Below are 17,255 nucleotides of genomic sequence, written 5' to 3'. Positions count from 1 at the left end.
ATGGTGAAGGGCACCGTTGACCTCAGAGGATAATCCAAAAACTTTCACTTTGAATTCCAAAAGTGACAAAACGAAAAATATGATTTAATCCAAGGTAGGTTATAAAAGGTGAAAGTAAAAAAAGAAAATGCCTAAATCAATCAATTTACGAAATGTGGTAATTGAGATAATCCCTTTCTTGTTGATGACAAGTTGTCCCGGCCTCGAGGCATTATTGTCCCATCACCATAGTCCCCCTCCGGGTTCGAACCCACGATTTCTTCTTTTTCTTCTTGTTTGTGTGCGGTTCACCCCTAAACCGCAGCACCCATGTTTGCAGGATGCAGAGACTGGCCAAAGTGAAAGGTTTGGAGACTTAATCTCCTCCACCCACACACTGGGATCCTATTAAGCCCCAGGGGCCAATAAGAAAGCAGGCCAGTGTCTGATTAGCAAACTTATTCTGATTGACAGGTAGTATGAAAGGACCTGAGATATCCTGAACTATTACGATTGGTCTTATTGTGTCACCCGTGACTGTGAGTGTGTCTGACGGAGTAAAAGGGAATCTAAAATGTAGGTCCAGTAGTGTCAAAAGCCACTGTTATTTACATGACAACTTTAGTGAGAAACGCCTTGCCTTAAACTTCATAGAAATAATCAAATTATTGTATACATTTTAATGATATAAAAAAGGTCCAGCCTATTTATCAGATTCAGAGTGCTGCATTATCCTTGTATCTTGTGTGCACATAAACATACTGGGTATGTTCCCTCATGTAACCAGTGGTCCTAAACAGCATGGCTTCTTTTAGGAGAGTGTTGGAAACTGAGGTAGTGAGAGGAAAAATGTGCAACACTGGAACTGGAGATGTTGCACTTATGGTCAGAACATTGACCAATAACCATTCATCCACAACCTGCATTTTTAGAGAAGGTTTTTACACGAAAATGGGTGATGCTGCTACAGTCAGGAACAAGAACATATCCACTGGTTTAACGATTTTGGTTTAAAAGCAAGACAGACTGATGTACAAAAGAGTTCTTTAGAGTTATTTTAGTGTTGTTGCCTCTAGCCTATGGAATGGCTGGCTCTGTAGACCTCTTCAACAGACACTTATAACCTTGCTTTTAATTGACTATTTTATTTTTTATTTTATTATTGTCTTCGCCAGAAAGGCATGGCCGAGACTGTTTTGCACTGTGCACACACTCTTCTCTGCCCCAAATTATTCACATCGCCTGTTATAGCAGCCGATCTTTGCAAAACACATTTTTTGGATATTCCTCCGATACAGATTTTGTCCAAACATCAGGCCAATCGGTACACAATATCTCTATAGTCATTTTTCATATTCCATCCTGATTGGATAATTTTGAACATTGCTGGCCCTACCTGACCTTTTTTCAGATTCCGTTCCACATTTTGGTGGCATAGGAGCTAAATTAATTTAGTCCCTTGTTTGTGCTGAATCTGGGTTGCACATGGTTTGTTGAGCTCCCTCTGGTGTGGACTTCATTGACATTAAGGAAGGAAGTATTTAGACGGTTACACGTATCTTGGTAGTGTATCGAATCTTGTGGACCAGACCCATTGCAAGATGTTGTACTCTGTCGTCAACCCTAAGCCATTCCAGCCTGTCAAAGTGGGCAGGGGTGAGGTGGGTTCGGGGAGAGAGGCCAAGTAGAATCCTGACCAGTTTGTTTTGGGAAGTCTGGAGCCTTGTTTTAAGGGCCTTTGAGGTGCTGTAGTACCAAGAGGTGCATTTATAGTCGAAGAAACCTTGTACAAGGGCTCCTGTTAGGGTCTTCAAGGTGTTTTTGTCCAGTGAGGAGATCCTGTATAGGAATCTTGTGTTGACTTTTTTGATTACGTTGGTGGCCATTTTATCACCGGAAAGATTTGCCTCCAGTATGGAACCTAGGTAGGTGTGATAATGCCGTCAGTCCGTCACCCACTCTAATCAGAGCTGAGGGACTTTTCAACCTGCAGTTTGTTCCTGTCCGAGACCAGCAGTGCTGATTGAGTCATCTGCGAACAGTAACAAGTTGCAGTCACAAGCTGATGTCATGTCGTTTACATAAATTAGGAACAGTAAAGTCCCTAGTATGCTTCATTGTGGAACGCCACAGCTCGCTGGTAGAGCTCTGCAGTGCACTGAGCAATTTTCTATATTATTTACTTTCGTGCGTGCATTCGCGTGCGTGTGAGTGAGTGCGTGAGTGAGTGCGTGTGAGTGAAAACTCAACAATGGTCACCCACCATTTACGCTCACAGTCTCACTACTACTGCGACGAAGAAAGGCCAGGCAAACTCTACTGCAGTATCAAGGTGCCTGAACACCCGATTTCTGAACTGTTTCTAGTGTCTACCCGGCTACAATTAGACTGTTGAACAAGGCCTAAACACTGCCTGTCGCTAGGTTGGCATGTCGCACTGGAATACTATGTTGGCCTAGTCAGGCCAACATATCTATGCTGGATTATCTTCCTGTGGATTACACACTCGTACACGCTCATCAGGATTTAACTGGCGTAGTGTTTTTCTACCTGAGGTGGATTTACCTATGTGAATATGTGGTTGGCAGCTTTCCCTGGCCTTGTTGCACAAACCGGTATATTGAATTTAAGAACACTGTACCTGCTGATACTTCTTATAACCTTGCCTCAGGGCGGCATGTGTTATGCATACAGTGACTAGCATATGATGTTCCTAAAAGGACATACTGTATGCACAAAATTGCACACACTTGCATATACGATACTAAATGTTCTAAACACCATGTACAGTACATACATACCAGCTAATGCTACTACACACACTATCTGTATCTTTGATTATTTGACTTGTTAGTATATGTTTTTTTATTTTCTTCTTACCTATCCTGCTCTACCCTACCTCTATCCTCTCTTCTCACAAAAACTACAAATTATGTGAATTGTGTGTGTTGTGTGTGTGTGTGTGTGTGTGTGTGTGTGTGTGTGTGTGTGTGTGTGTGTGTGTGTGTGTGTGTGTGTGTGTGTGTGTGTGTGTGTGTGTGTGTGTGTGTTGTGAGTTGCATATTCAATAAATTGTAGGCCTGTGAATTTACAGTAAATATTACACTACTCAGGTACAATCTCAAATTCCAATATTATGTCCCATCAAAACCCACAAAGTATACAGTAAATGGTTAAAACGTTAGTTTATTGTTGATTGTTGTTCCCTTTGTCTGAATTTGTGGAAAAACAGACCATGAAAAAGGAAAGGAATATACAACAGGAATATTAATCAATTAGTACTTAATGGAAAGTGAAAGTGATTGAATGGAGAAGAGAGTTCACACACTTGTATTAAGGGATTATGAGCACAGTGGGAGGTGTGTGGGGGGGTCGGAAGGATTAAACAGTTAAGTCTTTATGACATCTTGAATCAACAACAACGCTATAGCTGGGAGTAGTGGAACAGAACAGTTGTGTACATAATATTGGTCCATATACATATCGAGTTGGTTTGGATGGTTTTATTGAGGGTTAGTACAGATACAGTTTAAAATCAATACACATTACTAGGATACATCTTTAATCTGCATATTTTGGTATAATGCATACTGTATACATGATTACAGCTTTATATATCGCTACTTCACACTTCTCTATACTACCTCAGTATAGGTTTTCTAATCAGCAACAGAGGGTGAGAATGTTATGCATAATGTGAACATTTACATGAAGTGAAGCTTTTACACAAAACTCTGCATGTTGTTCATTAATACAATATACAAGTTATCAAAATGTACACCCAGTTAAAGTGATGTTTCAGTTTCAGTTGTTAACATATACCATCTAAACAATCAATCAACCAACAGTTTTCATAAATGTCCAAGGGGTAATTGTGTCTGTGTTTTGTCTGAGTTTAATATGTGAATAAAGCAGAAAATTCGACTGACATATCCTACTGCTTCAAGATGTTAGTGAGTAGCCTACCAGCAGTGGTGAAAAGTAACTAAATACATTTATTCAAGAACTGTATTTAAGTAACATTTTGTTTACTTCCAATTTCCAATACTTTTACTTCTACTCCACTACATCTCGGATTTAAATATTGTACTTTTACTCCACTACATTTATTCGAAAACTTTTGTTTCTAGTTACTTTGTAGATTTTAATTATTACAAACCATACATTTGATTAACCACTTCATTTTGGCCATTTGAAAATAGCCGATCTACAAGTTCACAATGCCTCATGATCTGACGCATTGTGAGCTTGTAGATTTTTAAAATATATTTGGTACTTTAAGTACATTTTCATGCCAATACTTTTGTACTTTTACTCAAGTACATTTTGAATTCCAGACTACTGATGCTTTTAGTGTGAGTACGCGACCCGACTACGGATAAGCGGTTGAAGATGGGTGGATGGATGGAAAAAGTGTGAGTACTTTTTCCAACACTGAGTACCAGATCAATGTACTGTAAAGCAGTGGTTCCCAAATGGTATGCTGTGACTGTGAGACAAGCCTCACATTATTATTGCAATATATACAACTATACAACTATAACAGTTATGATTTATTTTTTCGCTATATGAGTACTTTGTGCACACATTCACTTCCTGAGGAAAATTCTATAGGCCTACCCTTTTTAATTTTTACATTTTTCAAAAATAGCTAAAATAATAATGTAATACATTGTGGTTATTTTCGCTATGAATACAGGTGTGTGCATTGAGATTTTGACGATTAAAATCTGTCCTCTACAGCCAAGGATCATGTTATGCCTGTAATTTGAGTGTACTGTATGTTTGAGTTAATGTATTTAATGTCCAGTCATTTACAGAACTTGTGGATTCAAGACTTGGTGAGTTTTGTGTATTTTTATATATATAATTTAGATCCCTATGACTTAGTATATTATAATTATTTATCATACAGTTTTGGAAAATCATTTCCACCAAAAACGAAATTACATTTCATAAGAGGACTTGTTTTCACAACTACCGGTATTCATTATATGCTAATACAGGGTTCCAAAACCTTTTTGGCCATGCACCCCGTTATCTCCAGACCGTAACCCCCACATGGAAATATAAATTGCATAAGCTATATAGAGACTTCCTATTCATCCACATATATGCACATATATGAACCTGAATATGGCATATATATGCAGCATAGGCTATATTCTGCATATACTTGCCATATATTGGCATATGTTAATATATTTAAAATAAAACCATAGCACGACCATTAGCCTTTTCATGTTGTGCACCCCCTAGAAGGCGCTCGCGCACCACAGTTTGGGAACCACTGTGCTAATACATTCAAATGCACAATAGTGGGTGGTTTCATTTCAATCCCATTATGAAATGGAAAAGTTACAAAAAATTATAGTACTTAAAATAAATTTGGCAAAAACAAATACCGGTACATAACAATTATGTTTGTTGAGGTTTTAATAATAGTAATCATAATGCATTTTATATTTAAAACACATTACGTATTCACCTATATGTGTTTATTTTAGATGGGTGATTTCTTTACTCTCATATCTCTTTTGACTCAGCCAATCTCCTCATCTCTTCTTCTGACCCTCCCACTCACGCCGGCCCTTCTGCCTGCCCTTCTTTCTCTTTATGGGGGTGCAGTTGCTGTTTTAAATCATCCATGATCGTTTGGGCTGCCCCGTAGGTGACACCATCAGGCCCCGCCTCTAGTTGGGCTGAATGTTCCTCTATGCCACTACCCCTCCTACTATCTGAGCAGGGGTGATGGCGGTTGGGAGTGGCGTCAGTGTGGTTAGTAGTAGTACACATTGTAGTTTGCTGGTAGCAGGGCTGGGGGTGCACTGGCCTGGGATTGTCTGCATTATCCATGGCCATTATCTGGTAGATAGCCGTGCTGAGGTCAGCCACAGATAAAGTTGGAATGAGGCTGGACTTGTGCAGATCTGAAGCACAGTTTTCACCTTCCTCTTGTCCCCAGGGTATGAAGGCTGTGGCTCTGTGTTGATCTGCCTCTGACTCCTTCAACATGCCATGTGGCTTTTCGTCCAATTTGGAGGGAAGGGACTGGTTATCTACTTGAGGTGGAATCGCAGAATGGCTGACTGGCATGACAGTTGTCAGAAACTTCTGAATGGCTTCAGTAGAGTCAAAGTGCTTCTCCAGTAACTCTTTTATCAGACAGGGCACCTGTGGAACAGAAATGAACAGAAATGAGTTTAACAATTTGGAGATAGGATTTTCAGCTTTCTGATCATACCTGGGCAGGTTATATAAATGCATGAAATGTAGTGCGTCTTGCCCTGATCAGTATGCTAACTACAAACCAGCTGCAAAGTAGTGCAATATAAGCAAAATATATGTGATAGGAATAGCATGTTCAAATTGTATGTCTGTATGTTAGGTGAAATAACTAATGTTTATTTTATTTTTATCAAATTGACATATTATTTGTGCATCTACAGTATGTCCATCTCTCTGTTTATGTATAGTATATTTGTTTATGTACTAAACACTATAATATAGTCTGCATGTCTGACGCAGTTTGGGCAGTAGATGGTGCTGTACTCACACTGATGTTATCCATAGCTGCAATGGTTCTATTGGCATCCTCCAGCTCTGAGCTCAGCTGGGCTATGCGGCTTATCAGGTACTTCCTCTCACTACTCAGACTCTCAGACTACACGCACGCACACGTGCACACACACACACACACACACACACACACACACACACACACACACACACACACACACACACACACACACACACACACACACACACACACACACACACAGTGCATCAGGAAAAATGTAAATCCCTTTCATCCCCCCTGGCTAGCCTTGGTGTATTTAGCCTTCTCACCGCGATGTGTAGGTGCTCTCCCAGCAGGCTGTTGGCCTGTCTTGTCCCTGTGTGCGTCTCCAGGAGGCTGAAATTAAATAAGCAGGCATGGAGATTGATATGGGAAGGCAAAAGGAGGCAGAAAGGAGACAAAAGAAGACAGGCCGTAATAACAATAAGACTAGGAAAAAGGCACATGGGAATGATACAGGATAGGGAGCACCACAGTTTGGGAACCCTTGACCTACAACATAGGAGCTATAGGTCACCCTGAGTTCAATGACCACTCCAGTTCCTCTGCTGTTAGTCAGTCTGTATTCAGTGTTCAGTTAACTGTCACAGCAACAGCTGAGGACTAGCAAATACAGTCCTGAGAGGGCTAGCCAAATGTCTGACAAGAAAGTGTGAAGGGAAAGGCCACATGCCTTGGCTTGAATCCCTCTCTTTGTTTCCCCAGTGCCAGATGGCCAACGGAAAACAGGCCCCTGTCAGAGGCTCAGCCATTGCATATTTGACAGCAGTGAGAGCAAATTAAAACTTTGCCCTCTTTGTCAAGCATGTTTCATGGATCAATTAATCTATAAGGATTGTTGCATAAAACCATAGTTACATTTTATTGATCTCTGATGGTAGGATGGGAAGTGAAGTTGATTTTGAGAGGGCATATGACTGCATGCATCAGTGCATTTTCCAATTGAAAGAACCATCAGAGAGCCATGTCCTATCCTATGTCATGGAAATGGAATCCAATATGAGCGCAAATTAAGCACTGACACACATGACATAACAAACAAAAGTAATAAAGTATTATTACTTTAGCATAGTATAATTATTCCTAACCTTTTATATTTATCCTTGACACTGCTGAGCTCCTCCTTGGTCCTCTGTAAGTCTGCTTCCAGACTCTCGATGCACACCACTGTCTGAAGCAGGTTCTGATGAAGATCTGAATTTTCCACCTGCAAAACCCTGAATACAGAGAAATAATTGAAGTTTTACCATACATTATGAACATAAACAACAATATTAAAGTTACTACTAAGATTAGTATTGGTCAGGTTAAGTGTGCACAAGTATTCACTTTGGTGCTATTTGAGTTGGAATCTAATTTGAACAATCCTCAAATAGGTGTGGTAAATATCAAGTTGATCAAGCAAATAATTTGGCTCTGCAGACTCCAAGGAGTGGCAAAATATTATTCTCAAACAGGCCTGTTCTGATTTGCCTCCATCTGTGCTATGTCTGCTTTCATAATTGTATAAGCCTTGTCATAAGATGCTGGTTACATGTGGATCAGAACCATCTTAATGGGGCTAGCTAGACTGTTTACTAATATCAGAGTTCAACGCTACAGCTTTACATCCTATGCCACAGAAGTCCTTATAATAATCTCAAGGTTCATGGTGTTTGTATCTGTTACATTATATCTTGTACCGAAGTACAGAAGAGTACAATTATTTTGTTCTGGTTTCCTCTGATTATCTAAATGTGTTTTGTCAACAAGGATGGAGAGGATCGATGCCCACTAGTGTGCTTGATAGAATACAAAGGATGCTCTTTAAAAATCAAGCTTTTTATAACAAAGAGGGAAGGGAAGGAAGAAATAATTTGAGAACAGAGATAACAGGCAGGCACAGGTGTTTTGAAGAGATACACACTTACTGGAGTTGGTCATCATACAATGAGTCCTAGAGGTAACAAAAGAAGGGAAATAAGGGAATTAACAATGTCAATTGCACCATATATTAATTAACTGAATTAATCTAAAATTTTCATTTCATTTACCTGACTAAAACCCATCATAAGTATTGTGTAGGGAACCTATATATTACATTTCATAGTAACAGATTATTCAAATTGACACTAACAAAAATAACAAATACACTGCAGTCAGATATTCTTGTCTACAGTCTACACTAGTTAGTGTACATTTAATCATTATTCATAAATCTTTACAGTGGTACAGCGGTACTGATTGTTGGTATGTTGATTGTTGTACAAGTATTATTGGTATATGTGTTCCCTTTTCCTTAAATAGGAATCCCTGGACAAGGGGAAACACATTATATATATTTGCTTAAATCACCAGCATTTGGACTAAGATGACAAACTTTAGTTTATCTATAAAGAAAATAAGTTGCCCAATACTAAACTGTGTTAACTTGTCCCTTAGGAGGAAACACACTTAGCCCTGCAGACGTAGTCCTTCAGCTGATAGGAGCTTCTTTGAATTGGCTAATTACAATGCCTAGTTCATCCACATGGGTTTGCTCAAACTGGCTCTGACTGGCTAGGGTGGCATTTCACTGTGGTTGTGATTTCCCATTGGAAAGTCAGTAAACCCAGGACCTGAATCAGGGATGGCTCAAGGCAAAGCACTGCATTGAAAGACTAATGGTCAGAGCGGTATAGAGAACAATCAACAATGTACAGTAGAATGAACATGACAGGGATTTGATTATTGAATTTTAGCAAATAGCATATCTCTGCTGTCGGGAGGAAACCACCTAACTCCAAAATGTTCATTTTTCAAGAAATGAAAAATATACATTTTTCAGGAGATTTAGAAAACCTTATGTTTTGAAAACAAAGCAATACTGCCTCATCAAAGTTGGTGTTGTGACTTTATATATTGTCAATTATTTGATGAGAGGGGGAGAGGTGGTGGAGTTAGTTACTTTAGCAGACTGTTTGAGGGTGCAATGGAGTTAAGAGCTTTTGTCCAAAGCGCTTTTTACTACTTTCCATTGGTTCAATATTTTCGAAACAGCACACAGACGCGAGAAGGGTGTTCAATAGCAAAACAAAAAAAAACCTCCAAATTTTAGTTAAGAGGTCAGCAGAGTTAACCCTCTCCAGAGATATTGACTGGATGCCATTGTGAATAGAAATGACGGGTTGAAACTATATTCATATGGCAAAGATTTCCCTTCCAAGTGATATACCAAACTAAAGTCTAAATGTTACCTAATATGGCCCAGGGTGTGTGTTGTGTACACCAGTGTGAGCTGTGCCACAGCTGTGTTAGATAGTGTACTTATGTAAGTGCTACGTGACACCAGCCATTAACCAACCAACTCAATCCTATTGCAGAGCTGCTGCTGAAATGGCTGCTAGTGTGTACTAGACTAGAGATTATTTACTGTAGCATGGCTGTTGTGGAGCTGTAATTGTTACCTGTGATGATTCACAGTATACATAATGCTTGGAGCACATCCAGTCAGTCAACCCCAACATAAAAGACGTATGGGATTTACATCCATGCAAGATAAAACAGTAAAAACGTAATTGTTCATAAAACAATGACACTGCAACTCCCTCAACAGCACAATGCTATTTTCTGCTGCATAGTTGAACTATGACTCAGCTTGCAGTGCTCCGAGGCAGTCGACAGATCCCACGTAGCTTATTGTGACTCAGCAGCATTGCCTCTGCAGAGGAGGGGCACAGCTATTTGCTATGCTCTGTTCCGACTACACAGTGGGTTTAGTTTAGTTTTTGAGTGTAAATTGTCCGTTTCCCAAAATACAAAGCTGTCATCATGTTATAAACCTAAAAGCTGACACGCTTTCCATTAAAACCTGGCCGTCGCGTCATTCTTTTCTAACAGTATTACTCAAAGATGCACACTTATTACTTACATAGAATTGTTAGTTTGTTTAATTCGTTATGGCATAGTCTGTAATTAATATGGCATAGATACAGTATTAGGCCTTGTGTTGCAAAACTGATACAGTCTACTCTACTCCTAGCTGTACTGACTCCTGAGTCAACATTTTGTATATTTTTTATTTTGGTAGGTTTTTTCTTATAGTAGGTAGGTGTGGTTGTATGATATTTCTCTCTCAATTAAGTTTTTGAAAATTTTGAATATTTTAACATCTATCTCATATGGTTATTTTAGAGTTGTCTCTCTTTCTAAGAACTTCATTTAGAGGGGGTCCTGACACACTGGTGAGTCTGACTGGCCTTTGTTGAGCAGAAAATGCCATAGAAATGTAAAATAACATAATCTATAATGGACTCACCCTGTGCTGTTGTGGGTGATCAGTGTGTACAACTTTTGCACGGCGGTGGTCACTATGTTCTGAGCTCTGGCTGGTGGCGCTGGAGGCGGTGGCGCTGGAGGCTGTGTCTCTGCTTCTGGAGGAACGTGACTTACTTTTGGGAGACCTGGGTGCTTCAGAGCCTGGTCTCACAATTGAAGCTGGGGGAGGGGGTGAGCTCACTAGACTTTGGTGGCTGGGGCCAGCAGGTGGACCTGGGTTTAAGTGGTGGGGATGTGGAGGTGAGCTACGAGATGCAGTGGGTCGTTGCTTATGATGGTCACTTCTTTTAGGGAGAATGAGTTCTGGACTGGTGCTAGTTCCATCAGTAAGCGGAGGACCACATTTGTTATATCTGTCACCTGCTGCTGGCCCCTCGGTCGGGGGTGACCTCCTGTCTCTTCGGTTGCCCCCAGAATGAGGGCGGTACCCGCTGGGATGCGGAGGGGGACTACCATGGTGGTTCTTAACAGTGCAGTGATTTCTGGTGTGTGGCTGAGGGTCGCTACGAGCTGATTTGCCTTGTGTGGTTTGTTGTTTAGGCTGGGCTTCCCTCTCCTCTCCTGGGCTCTCTTTGTGCTTCTCCAGGTAAATCTGGGGTTTGGACAGGCCAGTAGCTTGGGCAGAACCGCTAGCTTTGACGTTGGTAACCCCCAAAACGTTAAGGTAAGATGGACTAATAACCTGCTTTGTAATGTCATCCAGGAAGGCTGAGAATTGCAACTTCCCCTTCACAAAGTCCTCTCTGGCTCTCTCTATCACCATTGGCGAAGGTCCTTTCCCCTTCTCTCCACCCTGTCCTTCTCCTTTAGCCACTCTAGGAGACAACACTTCCAATGACTTGGCCTTGCGGATATCTGGAGGTGGCTCTTTCAGGATGTTTTTCAGGATCCCCTTACCAGGGGAGACTGCTCTCTTAGGGCCTACAGACGTCCCAAGCACAATATTGTCCTCACTGAAAGCTAGACTTTGACTGCTTGTTGTCTTATAGAGTGGCCCGTGTTCCAGGCCTTCATCGCTATGGCTGTGGCCCCGGTGAAGAGAATTCAAAACATGTTTTTCCATCTTTTGTGATCTCCCGTGGACGTGGTCATAGACACCTGCTGTGTGTTCATAACTGATATTGGCGTAGACTATGGGCTCTCTGCCATCACATTCCTGGAAGCCCCCACGCACTTCAACAATATTGGAAGAAGAGAGGGCATGCTGTGGTTGTTCGGCGTGGTCATTGGCACTTGCGTCCGTGTACCATGAAGAGGATGAACAGGAGGAAGAGGAGGACGAGAAGTAGGAAGATGAGGCTGCATCTTCCTCTCCATGATGAGGGGGGTGGTGGTGGTGGTGGTGGTCATGGTGTTTATGGTCCTCATGGGGATGGTAACCACGCTGATGGTGCTGATCGTGATGATGATGGTGTCCATGGCTGTCATCTGTGTTTCTATCATTGTCATCTAAGCCAGTGTAACTGAAACATAAGGACAGAGAATGTTGAACAATCCTACAGTTAGAATGTGTTAATTTAAACGTATTGCATGCAAAACAGTAATGTGCCTTCATTTATGTAATCATGTCCTGGGAAAATAATAGATTGGTTAGTAACGTAGGTAAGGATTGGATCATTTGAATATATCGCTACATAACGCAGGTCTCCTGCATGCGAGAGAAACCAATCAACTACCAGTCATTCACAGGAGAATACCCCCTGCTCATAAAGGCTGCTGGGGTTCATACAGAGCTACTCTGCTACACTTTGAAAACCTTTCCACTTTATACTTCATGTTTAGATCATCAGAATTAGGATAATTAACTTCATCAAAAAAGCTAGGCATATGTATTACAAATATATTTGCACCTTTTTGTTCTAAAACTACGATTCTGAGACTTTTTTTTTATAGTTTCACACACAATCCTCCATACTAAACCTGAAATAACGCATCCTACCTGAAAGGCTGAATCTGCAGATAGTTTTAAGCACCATTAATTGTATTCCCCTGCTCTTACAAAGTGTTTTAGGTTGCCTACTTGTTTTTATGATGAAAGTTGCTACATAAATAGAAATCATTATCATTACCTTTGTAACTCTGCATCTTGGTGATAAGAGTGGTGATGATGCTGTGGCTGTTGGTGATGACGCTGGTGATGGTGCTTCTGTGGCGTGATCTCATCCAGGTTAGAGGGAGTGTGGACAGGTGTGAAAAAGTGCTCCATCACAGGCTCCTTTCCGGGGGACAAACTTGTGATGCTGTTCTTTTGACTTGACCACTTGGTACTGATGTTGATCTGTAAAGTATTGGGTGTTTTATTAGCTGTTTCCTTTTGTCGACTGTCCAGTTGTCTGTCTGTGGGTCTTCATCATTCTAGACCAGACAATGGTATCCTGCTTTCAACAATCATTCTTATCATAAGTTGAAATGGTAAAGTTACCAAACTCAAAACTAGTCAAAATTGGTCATCAATGTGAATATCAAATAATATTTTCAATCCATAAAGGCATCACATGTTCGATGCAAAAATGTTGCTCTCAAAACTAAAAGTTACTTCAAAATAGTTTGTAAAGTGATAGTAATTGTCCATGGATCGGCTCAGGGAAGTATCCAGTTGGTGGATTGTTTTGTGTATCCGTCTGTCTCCCCCAGTGTCTGGCTGTTGAATAATGCCCTTGCCCACTATTAATGCTTTGGTGTTGGGCTGATGTATCACGTCATGCTTGATGTAACAGGGGCTCTTATTGAACTGCCCATAAGTATAATTACAGGACACAATCGAACAGGGTACACGGGAACATAATCATTAACTGGTTTCACTTGTCCCACTGATATGGATGAACTGTTATGTCACCCTATGCTTGTGCAGTAGCTGTTTGGCCACTGCTGCAAGGGTTAGAAGACTGCCTTTGTTGCCGAAAGGTTGCCGGTTCGATTCCCCGGCCAGGCAAGGAAAAATCTGGGTGGGGAAGTGATTGTCATCACTCACCCAACACCGCTGATTCGCTAAAGTGCCCTTGAGCAAGGCACTGAACCCCCAACTGCTCCCCCTGGAGCTGCTTAGTGGCCAACAGTATAAGACTGTGGTTGTACTGGTCAGCAGAAACTGGTACTAGGTTTGAAGCCCTGATAAGGGCATCTGGAGACCTTCATTGGCCATTGTTGCGCACACGTGTGCTATGGGGGGCAGGGGGGGCCCAAAATAATTGCTGGCCCAGGTGCCTTCATGGATGTTATTCTGTACCTGCGTCCAGTGACCAGCGTCCTTGCAAAAGAAAGCATGCAACATCAACAACCAGTTCCAGCATACCACAACTGTATCCTTCAGTCCAAATCCCATCCCTGTAGCCAGTGGGGGGCACTCAATGCAAATTGGCAGATGCACAGTTCCACCTCGAGGTCTGCCAAGAACAGAAGGCTCTGATGATCAACTCATTAAAATAAATACAAATACTCTGTCTCATTTACCATATGAAATAGAAATGTAGGCTACCTAAGGGCCAGTGGTCGCCACCCATGTCCCACTGAAACTGATTCGTAACAGTTCTTTGTGGTTGCAGGGGACTGAAACAATCTAATCAACGGCATATAGCTATAGCTGTTGTAAGAGTGGTTGCATCTGAAAAAGCTGTCCAAACTAGTCTATTTTAAGGGGGGGGGGGGGGCGCATTAATACTCCCTCTGCTCAGTCTGCTGAGCAGTGTCTGCAGTCTGCAGTGTAACTTCAATTATACCTACTACCACTCCTGGTACTTTTCCATAGGCTACCATATGTGTTTTCCGTTGATAGTATATCAGTGGTCATACTCTTTCTGGGTATTTCTGGTCTGTCGTCGTGTCACAAACAGTGCACTGTTGTTTTGTTGCCTATATCACTTACTGCAGTCTGTGTAAAATAAAAACTGGCATAGCAAATAGCTTTTAAGGCTCCACAGCTGCTCTAGTCTAAATCTAAACTGAGACTAAAGATGGTCTTGAATAAGAGCCAAATAAATAAAAAGAAGTGGATAGATGACTTGGCTATTTTCCTTTGTTCAAAATCAATCACATAGCACTGCAGTATACTGGAAGTAGATCCGGCAATACCAACCCACCACGTTCCGGATCTATCCGGTTTGTGACACTTGCTTGTTACATCCAGTTGAATAACCATCCGCAGCAGACAGTTGTTCGTGACGTCGACTGTTTTGGTGCCTGATTTATGCTTCGGCGGTACGACGGTGTCGCGCCGCGCGGCGAACACAGATCTACAAACCCACAAGCATCGCATCCGCGACACGTTTTGATCATGTAGATTGGCTATTGTGTGAGCGCACGGCACCGTTGTACTTTCACGAAGTATGAAAATTTCACTGAAAGTTTTTCAGTAACTTGCTTTTGAAAAGTGTACAAGCAAGTTCTTCAAAAGTAATTACTAATATACATTCATTGTTCGCTCGCTGTTAAAACGCAACAACATATAATATGTAGGTGTTTTACTTTTTAGGTTACAGTGAGAAGGGAAGACATATAATCTACTTTTGCTCACCATGTTTTGAAATTATGACCCATCAGTTAAATTAAATAAAAAATGACGTTTTTATTCAGTGATGTAGATCTACTTTCTTGTCGGATGTATACTCTTTGGCATCAGCCTAATCACCGCGTTGGTATAAATTCAGTTCGTGACGCAGCTTTAAAACACACGCACATCACACACGCGTCGATGCGTTTTGCCGTGTCATGTTTTCTTGCAGGTCGTAGCGATTTCTTTTTAAAACTCCTTACGCATTCGACCGGGTAATGGGTATCGGTTGTAACTGAAAGCTTTTTTTTTAATTTAAATTTTATTTCACTCAACACTTCTTCAGCCATAGTTGTCGTTATAGCAGCTAGTTGTTGCTGAGCAGAATGAGGTCGCATGGCCACTAAAGTTGGGTGACGTATGATAACTGTTGAGTTTAGTGGAAGGAAGCCTAAAACATTCGGCACAATTCTTGTTTGAAATGGTCTGTTGAGTTTATTGCAGTACGTACGGCAAAAATGTCAACAGTAAGTAAATTCAATGTTAGAATTGTACGTGAATTCAATGTTGGAATTATTTATGTTGACGTTAAATTGTTTACAGATGTAGCAGGCTGTATGGTTAGTCTTGCATCTAACGTTGGTTTGTTAAGGATACCAGCGGTGACGTGAAATGACACAACATATCCATTGTAGATGGATGTTACAGTGACGTTGACGTTTTTGAAACATTAGGGATTGTCAGGCTAAAAGTAACGAGTCATTTGTTCTGGTAGACAATTCCGGTATCAATTTGAACAAAATGGGTACAGCTTTCAAGCCTCAAGAACAGCTGCTCTAGCCAAGTAGCCATGTCGTCTTCCAGGGAGATGGACACAGACCGTGGTGTGTGCATTTGAATCCACTCTTTCAAAAGTTATTTAATTCAGAAATACGCAGGTAGCCTACAGCAGGCACACAACAGTGAACAGATTAACTTTATAAACGGACTAAGTCGTACTAGAAGTTATCCTGGAGTCCAAACATATTGAATTGGGTTTCAGCAAGATGGTGGCTGTGTTGACACAACGAAATAATCTAGAATTGGTGTATGCAATGTTCAATAGATCCACGCAGCAGTTGTATTATATCTATTTCTATAGCCTAGGGTTAGGACAAAGGAAAAAAAAAATGCAGATTTTATGGGGGGCCTAGGGACAGCCAGGTTGAGAAATGCCTGTACAAATCTATTGCTAAAAGATTCAAGAGAAACCAAGAAACTTAGAAAAGAAAAAAAAGAATCAAGAGAAACCAAGAAACTTGGAAAAAAAAATCTAAAAAGAAACCAAGAAGAAACAAGATTCAAGAAATGAGAAAAGATTGAAAGCTTGAAGAACAAAGATTTTTATGTCCTGTCATTACAGGTGTAAGAGAAAATGATAAGATTTCGGCTTGTTGATATTGCAGCTAAAATAAATGGGTCAGTCAGGTTTGGTCAAAGAATCCGACATAAAAGTCTTGAGTGGTAGCTCCAAGAGTTGCAGGCTCAGTTGAACCCATATGGACTTTTTCTTTGGGTTATTTGCTTATTTTTTTAAATCTTTTGTACAATTGCTCTAGTGAAGACAGAAGATGTTTTTTTAATATTCTTCGGGGGAGAAGGACTGAGTTGTCGTCAGGGGAAAATGGACGTAGTTATTTAGAGAAAGATCACAGGACCAGCGAGGCCATAGGAAGTGGTTGGCTTCTTTTAAAATCTTTTATGCAATTGCTCTAGCGAAGACAGAAGATTTTTTTTTTAATTCCTGGGGAGAGAAGGACTTGTGTGGGGAGGGGAGGGGGGGGAATATGGACTTAGTTATTTAGAGGAAGATCACAGGACCAGCGAGGCCGTAGGAAGCGGGCAGGACCAGAGGAGTGCCAGGCAGGACCAGAG

This window comes from Protomyctophum bolini, assembly GCF_963924005.1.
Source record: "Protomyctophum bolini genome assembly, chromosome: 10".
Lineage (NCBI taxonomy): Eukaryota > Metazoa > Chordata > Actinopteri > Myctophiformes > Myctophidae > Protomyctophum > Protomyctophum bolini.
The sequence above is the reverse complement of the archived record's forward strand: the minus strand, read 5'-3'. Positions refer to the sequence as shown.